Source organism: Etheostoma spectabile, chromosome 4 (genome assembly GCF_008692095.1).
Source record: "Etheostoma spectabile isolate EspeVRDwgs_2016 chromosome 4, UIUC_Espe_1.0, whole genome shotgun sequence".
In the NCBI taxonomy this organism is placed as follows: Eukaryota; Metazoa; Chordata; class Actinopteri; order Perciformes; family Percidae; genus Etheostoma; species Etheostoma spectabile.
In genome coordinates, this window is record NC_045736.1 from 35,793,306 (window position 1) to 35,802,828 (window position 9,523).

The window sequence follows — 9,523 nt, forward strand, 5'->3', positions numbered from 1 at the left end:
CCACAGCTTAGCTTCCATGTCGATGCTCCTGGCTTCTTCTTGTAAAACTACGTTTTCATTTTTAAGAGGCTTTTTAATCTCTGTCCACACAAGAGCTTTAGCTCCAGTAGCCAAACTAATCTCTGTGAAAATTAACACGTCTCACAACGCATATCACATGACCATTGTGTGTGCCAGTGTAGACAGGAAGCAGATTGTCTAATGTTATTCCACGGTTGAAAATCAGAATCACATAGGAGTTTATTGTCACAACAAGTTACACTTAAGTATAATTTGCCTTGGTGAATGGTGCATACACAAACATGAGGGTTTATTCAAAGCATAGTGACTAGGGATGGGGGGGGGGGGCGGGTAAGGCTGACTGCTGAGCGGAAGAAGCTGTTTTTCAATGGTTCAAATCATGGATGTATAGGCTGAAATTACAGAAAATACTCGGGAGAAAGAACAGCAATAAAAAAAAGTAAGAGCAGGGATTTATTTGTTGGACCGACGGTGAACTGAAACTGTTCCTGAAAGGTACGTAGGCCTAGCTAACAGATAAGACTTACTGGCGTGCTTTGTTCTTTCCAAAGGTCTCTATTTGTGCTCATCCAGACCATGTAACATCAAACCAAAACATGGGCAGCAGTGTTTCCATGTGTGAAACTATTGGCTTGAGACTGAGAGCCCCAGAATGATGTACAAAGTACTGAGGGGTAGAATCATCCAATGTTGCTATTGGTCTTTTCTTGGGATCTGTTGACAATAAGAAAAGATTTCCTGCATTAAGCATTACAGTGGAAAGAATGACAACCCATTGCCATTAAATTTATAGTAACTCAAATCCAACTTTACTGCACGTTTTTATTTTTTTAGGACAGTACAGAGGCATTTGGACAGTACTTTCATATTCCATCACAATGACCTATCCTTTTCTCATTATCCTATTTCACATTTTCCATCCGCAAATTCTTTCTTTTCTTTCTTTTTTTGTGTCTGAAAACCTGCTCATTAAAACAAGTCTGAACTATAATCATTGTGCTTTGCTTGGTTTCTTCTTTGAATGTTTTTTCAAAGCACACAAATACAAGGATAAGTGCTGATGTTGGAATGTGAAATGCCTGCTTTCTGAAGGAATATCTTTAGTTTTTTGGTAAAAATGACTGCAGAGGTGCAAAACAAAAGGTCAGAGAAATGGATATTGTATTAGACAATGTCCTAATTGTGTCTGAGCCAGCAGAGGTCAGAGGAATAAAAGTAAAAGTGTATTTCCTGACATCCGGACACTGTGAAACCTTTATGCTCGTACTCTTTGAGTACTTTCAGGTCCCAGTTTTAATAGTGACCATGAGTCAAGGGAAATTCGCATTAACTTTCTGAATGACTGAGCCCTTCACACTTGTCAAGATAGCGGTATCAGTGTCGGTTAGACAAAGCATATCCGCTGTAGCGGTGAGTCACTGAATTGTAAACCAGGCTACACCAGGAAATGTTCTGAGAGACACTGATAAAAAAGTAAGTTGAAGACATGAACACACACAAATGCAGGGGCACACACACACACACACACACACACACACACACACATACACCTTAATTTCTGTGCTGCTACTTGTTACAACAAGTTGAAAAATGTATTATTGGTCAGATGTTAAATTCAAGTGAGCCACTACAGAAACATGTATAAAATGCTTTAGTTACCAGTTAAAATTCTTGGCCCATATTTCCATGGTCCTGATATTCAGCAGCTACATTGGAACTCCCACAACTGTGGTCGTTAATTACGGTTCAGAGATTGATGAAAAACATAATGACATATCTTCCCCCACATCACCAGACACTCTAAAATATGTATATACAGCAAGTCTGTTTGCATTCAACAGTGCCAACGTCCTGTTTTGCCAAGAGAAGATCCAAATATGAGGCAGGCAGAACACACAACTGTCCATGTAACATAGCAGATCATGTCTGCTTTGCATTTTAGTCCTGTGGCTGAACATGCATCAATGTGCAAAACAAAACCACAAGACATTAGAAAAAAGAAAACCACAGAGCTGCTGATCACAATGTAGATTTTAGCATAAACTAAGACTCAATCACAACAAAAAGAACTTGTGAAGTGAAGTTCTACCTTCTTTACTAGGCAATGTGTTACCTTACAGTTTACTTTGTGTCACTGAATTGAACATGAAATGTTGCAATATGTTAATGAGAATGGAAATTGGCAGTCAGTTCTGTAAATCAATGCATTTTTAGAATAAGATATGGCAGAATGTATCACATAAACAGTCTAATTTACAATTATTTTGTAAATTATTTAGGCACAAATATTATAAAAATATACTGTCAAATATCTGTATAGCTATATCTATTACATGTCTATTTCCTTACCCCTTATCCCCTCTTACTAACACAGGTGGGTTGTTGTTTGTGGTTTCCTGTGTTCATTTTCTCAACTCCTCCCTTCATGTAAATATCTCTTGCCGGCAATATTTTCTAAATATGGCATGGGGCGTTTTTTTCTTTTCTGTGGTCCATCCATCCATCTTCATCCGCTTATCCGGTGTCGGGTTGCGGGGGCAGCAGTTCCAGTAGGGGACCCCAAACTTCCCTTTCTGTGGTTTCTTTCTCAAATAAGGATGGAACATATTGACTCAGGAACATGTACATGATATGGTAAACTGTTCTGAGAATTTGGCTAAATACAAAATAATTTACCGTGTAATTTCTACACATTTTATTTATTGTAGGCATTCTTGGACGTTTTCCCACTGATGGGCATCAACTACATTCCAGTTAAAAAGCTTTGATCATGATCAGTGTCTTTGAAATTATTAATAAAATCAAAACATAAGAAAATACTTCCTAATTGGTGAATCTGAAATCTGAAAGAACCGCCATGAGAGCGGGAGTGGGAGTCCCACAAAGAGCAATTCTTGGGCCCCTCCCATTCAACTTTTACATGCTTCATTGTGGTGAGATTCTCCAAGTTTATTGGGTTGCTTATCAAAGCTATGCAGATGACACCCCGCTCTATGTGATGCTTTTACCAAATGATTATGGTCCTTTAGACTTGCAATGTCTCCCAAAAAAAGTCAAGAATTGGATGCAAAAACAATTTCTTCAATTAAACCAAATGAGAAAAAAATAGTTATCTTCTGCAATAAAAAACGGAAGTACTTCACTTGATCCTAGAGGACTGAGAAACTATATCAAACCCATGTCAAGAACCATGATTTAAACATCAATTAAGATTTAAATATCAGTGGCCACATTGCAGCTGTAATGAAATCATTAATCTGGCATTTTAAAAACATAGAAAATTAGAAACTTTGTGTCCAACGCCACACTTTTATTTCTTATAGGGTAGACTGCTGCAATACACTATGTACTGCCCTTCCCAAGAAGACCATTAGACAATTACAGTTTATTCAAAATCCTTCCATTAGACTACTAACAAAATCCCAGAAAAAAGAAAATATTTCTTCAGTTCCCAGCACTGGCTTCTGGTTAAACTTAGGGCCCTACTTATTGGTCCAAAATGTATTTCAGTTATGTTTTATATAGATATATTGTAAGAACAAGCCGGGATAGTGGTGCCCGGAGTTAAATCCAAGTGTGGTCTAAATTATTAAAACTAAAGACTGTTCTCCTTTCCACAGCTTTTAATTAATGGTACTTTCACTTCCTTCTTCTATACATCTTTATAAAAAGGTGTCTGTACTTTCATTTTTCTAATTGTATAACACTCATTGTGCCTTTTAAGCACTTTGACTGACCTCTGTGTATGATAAGATTCTATATAAGTAACCTTGCTTGCATTTTACCAGGGGGGGAGGGAATGTCACTTCAAAAAACCCCAAACTTGAAACAATGAAAAACATGCAGATGAGGAAGTGGGTGTTTTGCAGAACAGATGTGTGTAGTCAAAGCATGAAATATTTTTAACTGTTAATCTATCTGATCAGCAGCCAAGAAATGCAACATTTGAAGGGTATGTAGTAAACTTAGAGTAATGTTTCTATAAATAGCACATTAAGTTTTTGCAAGATATGATTGATATAACCAGACATGGATCAGATATCATTTGATCTGCTGTTAGGTATTCACTGGATCTAACATTTCCTGTCACAGTAAGATAAGTATTAAACACCCAAATGACTTGAATGCTTGACGCCAACACAAAATAATTCATTAATTTCATGACTCATAACTTTCACTTAAGGGTGATCTAGTTCAGAGTTTCTTATCAGGTCAATTTCTTGGTTTTTACAATAAGCATTATAAATGGATCTAGGTTTATTTGCTGTTGCAGTGTTTGCTGCATTGATATGTTATGAGGAAAAAGATACTGTGTTGCAAAATGACTGGCCATTTATTCAAGTTGTTTACTGGATTAATATGCATATTGGACCCAACATGTATTGTCTCAATGCAATTCTTATGAAATGGTTTATAGTCACATGCAGAATAATGAATATTCACATGAAATGTTTCCTATAATCACTCATTAAAAGAAATATTAAAATGATTTGCTAGAAACATTGGTACAACCCTTGGAACAACATGCTGATCACTTAACTGGGACACCACTGCTTCACTGACATACTCCCCCATTAACTTTAACATTTACTGGGATGATGATGTAACACTGAAGATTTTTCTCATTTGACTGGGTGTTTCTGGAAGGTTGCTACCAATTTATCTACCAAGTACGGTAGCTGAAATGTCACTCAACGGATAAAAATAACTTCAGTTATTGAGGTTTGTAGAGGCCAGAGGTGTTTCCAGTACGGGGGTGTTTGAGAAGAAAGTGAAAGTGTGTGTTGAGTCATCAGAGGGAGATAGCGTGTGTGTGTGTGTGTGTGTGTGTGTGTGTGTGTGTGTGTGTGTGTGTGTGTGTGTGTGTGTGGTGACAAAAGCAAAGCGGTCAGCCAGGACAGTGAGTATTGGAGGGGGAGATTTAATTGACACACAGTTCTTCAATTGAACCATCTGTCAATAAACTGTATTATAAAAAGATTTTCTAAAAGTGGAACAAAAGCCGTTTATAGACAAAGCAACATCCAGAAAAAAACAAAGACAAACAGGAAGGATTTGTGTGTTTAAGTGGAATTAAAAGATTCATTCTTATGCTTTTTGTTTTACAATTTAGATGAAATCCTCAAAACTGTATTCAAACCACCAGTTGTTTCTGTTGTTGCCCATCTGCCTGCGTACAGCAGAAAATGAGTAGTTATTATCACTTTTCAAAAAGGGAAAACAAGATAATCCTCCTTAATGATAAATGAAATTTGATGACAATGGCTGCAGAGGCCTTTATGACCCTCCCATCTCCCACCCTCTGCTCTGCATTGTGTATTTGCCCCTGCACCTCTGAGTTCCCATCGAATGGTGTGCACACAGCAGACTTCACATGGCAGCTTCATTGTTTAAAGTGCCCATATTATGAAAAAATTTGGGGTGTTATTTTGTGTCTCTCGTGCTTTCACACATACAAACTTAGGGGAAAAACTATCCATGCTGTTTTGAGTGAGAGACAGGTTTTCTGAATGTCCTCTGCCTTCAGTCTCCGGGTGTCACTAGCTGAGACTGCTCTCAGATTACACGGCCTCTGTGTTTTTCTTTTATTATCATAACCCTCAGCTACCCAAAAGACAGTTTGAAATCTGATTCGAGCAACCGGAGCATGGGAACTAAGACGCATCTGTAAAAATCTGTTTGGAATTGCATTTCAAACCTCCTCCAAATGTAATATGGATGGTTTTTTACTGTCCAGACTTTCTAAAAATCTATATTTTTAAAATCTTGAATAGCCAAAAACAGATTTGGCCTGGCAGTCTGAAAAAGGCAAAAGTGATAAAACAATCAGATTGAACAACACTGTAGCTATTTATTCAGACATTTAGGTAATTTTCCCCAAAAAACACTGGATGCTCTATTTTAGTTTGTCTTTTTCTGCAGTACTCACCACTAGGACACCCCTGGTTATCAGCGCCAGGCAAAAAAACAGCAATCTAAGGGTGAATGATCAGTCAGGGGTAATTCTGCTCCACCCACTGACATTTCCGGGGCCAATGAGAATACAGAATTTCTGCCCCAAGACTAAACCTGAAATATGCTGATGTTAATCCAAAACACACATGCATGTACTGTACTTGCACAGGAAAATGCACAGTAGGGTAATGACGTTGGAGGGGCTCCACAGAACAGAAGTGGGTACCAAAGACAACTGAAACCCAGTGGACCAAAACACACACACAAACACACACACACACACACACATACACACACACACACACACACACACACACTTCATCTAATTCTATATGCTTCACCACATACACCCACACTGACTGTCCATGTACGCTATGAGTGCTCAGAGTTAGGGAAAGTTCCTCTTGTGTGTTTTCAAGCCTGTCGGGCCTCATTCAGTGACTCACAGACTTAGTGAAGAAAACCACACACTGTCAGTTCAGGATTGACTCGGGTTTTTGGGGTTACAGCTCACAGGCTCGCTACTTAAAGATGGAGAAAATGACAAATCAGTGGTCTCCCCAATGTCTGCAGAGGAGGCTAACCCCTCCATGTTTACAGGAGACTGACTGATGGCCCACAGCTAAGGTTAAACTGTTTCTGAAGTGGGTTTTTTAGGTGTTCACCTCCATTTATTTCCATAGAAATGACCTTTCAGTTTGTATATTTTTAGTAGGTGATGTTTACAGCAAACCCAGAAGGCTGCAACAAGCAACTTTTCTGTAAACTGTATCTACAGAAATCGTGCATGATGTTTCAATTTGTGTACAGAGAGCTTCACTTGAAATAAACAGGACTGTAAGGAAACCAACTAATCAATTTCTACTGCTACAAAAACTGGAAAGAATGCAAAACTGAGGAGAAGAGTGCAGAACATAAATACATTAAAGGCTGTAGCTCAGGGCTCAGATGGCAGACTTGGCAGTTAATCGTAGGTTTGGTGGTTTGTTGTGGAAGGGTCCTTCAACAAGACGGTAAACAAAATTCCTCTCCATGGGAAAAAAATGTAAGTCGCTTTGGACATATAAGGCTGCCAATAAATTGTAATGAATAGAGGACCACAATATATATGGGGAAATATATTTTCATAAAGAAATACAACAGTCATCTCGACATACGTCTAAGCGTCTGTGGTCGACGATCGTAACTTCCAACTTTAAGGCTTTTTTGTAGCTGGATGTCATTTGTTGCATCAAAATATGGATGTAAATAACGTCAGTGATCGTGAGATACTCTTCTACAGCTGCATTCTAGTGATGAAATGATGAAAACAACGGTTTATTTCTCTGATTCACCGTTTTGTTTGAACAACACTCACTCCCTTCAGTCCCCCTCTAGGTTGCTTAACCATAGGCTGTTGCCGCTGCAAACCTATCCCTAGCCTAAAAAACTAGACGCACCCTAGCGGCAGCTAATGCAATTTGCAGCCAGGGTCAGTCTAGCAACTCTCCTTTAGCTTGGGAGATGGAAAAACCAAATCCTCAGTCAGGCCAATCACATTGTGTGTAGAGTCGGTGATAGAGGAGGCAGGGGATGGCTGTGAGTTAAACCTGTTAAAGTAACAGTTCAGCTCGTTTGCTCTCTCACGGCTGCCTGGTGTTTGTCCTCTTCTCCCCCCACACCCGGGGATCTCTTTCATCCCTGTCCACACCTCCCTCGTATTGTTCTGTTGGAGACTGGCCTCCAGCTTCTTCCTGCAGGAGTTTTTACACTCCCTCAGTTTATCCCGTAGATTCTGCTGTACTTCCCTCAGCTCCTGCCTGTCCCATGACCTGAAAGCTTTCCTCTTCTCATTAAGAAGGACTTTCAGGTCACTGGTGATCCACGGCTTGTGAGTTTGTGATGTTCTCACACAATTTTATGTTTTCTGTGACGCAGTCTGTCATGTAATTGATGTCCTCTCCATGTGGCACACACTTGGTTGTTTTGTTTCTATTTTGTTTTTAACTGTCTATTCATGTGTTTTATCGGTTTTTAATTCTTATGATTTTTAACTGTTTGTACTTGTGCTTTATCTGTTTAACTGATTTTATGTAAAGCACTTTGAATTGCCCTGTTGCTGAAATGTGCTTTACAGATAAAGCTGCCTTGCCTTGCCTTGCCTTGTAGCAGTGTCCTATTGCGTGCAGAGGGAATTTGATAGAAAACCGTTTATCCCGCCCCTCGGATTGAGCCCTGCCAATGGTGAGTTCCCAGACCCAACATCTTGATGTGGGTCTGGCTTGTCAGGCTAACCTATCCCTACAACATTCTGAATCGGTTTTGCCTCATAGGGAATGTTTGAAACTTTAACTACATTGTTTAAAAGTGGGTAAATAAATCCAATCTTGATAGATTTAAGGTTCACTTTTCATGATCACGGTTGCGCCCCGCCCCCCACCCACATGATCCGACGATCAGTCAACGTTAGGCAAGACTTGACAGTTCTGATTCGACTATGAAAATTCTTAGTAGGGGACACACCTTAGTCAGTTTTATAATTATAAATATAAGGGCAATTTGTCCATCACTGCTCTAGTTGGTAAGTTCAGCCTGTTGAGTCAGTGACAGACAGCTGCTCTCTGATTGGCTGTTCAACTGGTAAAACCGTAATTCTCTCATTTTTCACTTTTACATCTTTTCTTTTTCCACAGGCAACTCATAACAGCTGAGCAAAACTTTACAGTTTTTTTTAGATAAATGTATAATTTTTATTTTAACACGTTGATGTCAGCCCCACCCTGTCTGAGAAACACCCACATTTTTCAAACTCTACACCTTCAGTTTGTAACCCGGGCTTTTTGTTATAAATGTGTGGTTTCCAAACCCAAAGCTAGAAAACCAAGTGATGCCACTTGAGTCATAAAAGTCAAAAATACCTCCTCCAGAACCACCAAAGTTGTTTTGTCGTTTCACAGGCTGACTCCACATGACTAGTAATCTGACTTTGATGTGTAAAAATCATGGGAGTCCCTTTTTAAGACGTACCTATCCTGTTTTCTCGGCCACGTAGACACTTAACGGGGTTTATGTTGGGGATTTCAAAGTGAACAAGTGCATAATGAAGAGGCAGAGCAGAGCAGAAGGAGGAAAGGAAACGTCATTAGGCGTAGCAGGGTTTTCTTTAAAAAAAAAAATACAGAGTAAGAAAAGTCACAACAGAGATCGTCAAGCTGGTTTCTTAGAACTACTAACTCTAAATACATTGTAATTATGCTAATACAAGTTCAAATAGATATAAGGAGTGATATCATAAATCTGGTCACTGAAGTAAATTGTGGTTTTTCAGCCCTCTGAAGTGTAGTAACATGTTGTACCTGCTGTCATGTGCGCTTCAGGAGGTGTTGCAGTTGAGAGTGTTCAGACCTAGTCCAGTGGCAGGTCTGTGTCCCGGTTTGAGCCCAGAGCCGTAGTTTGAAAAACCGCTGCAGGACAGTTTGTAAGTTTGAGGTTTGAAGGTGAGAAGAAAAAGAAACGGTTTACATAGTTTCTGTATGAATGGACACAAAGGTGTGTGTGTGTGTGTGTG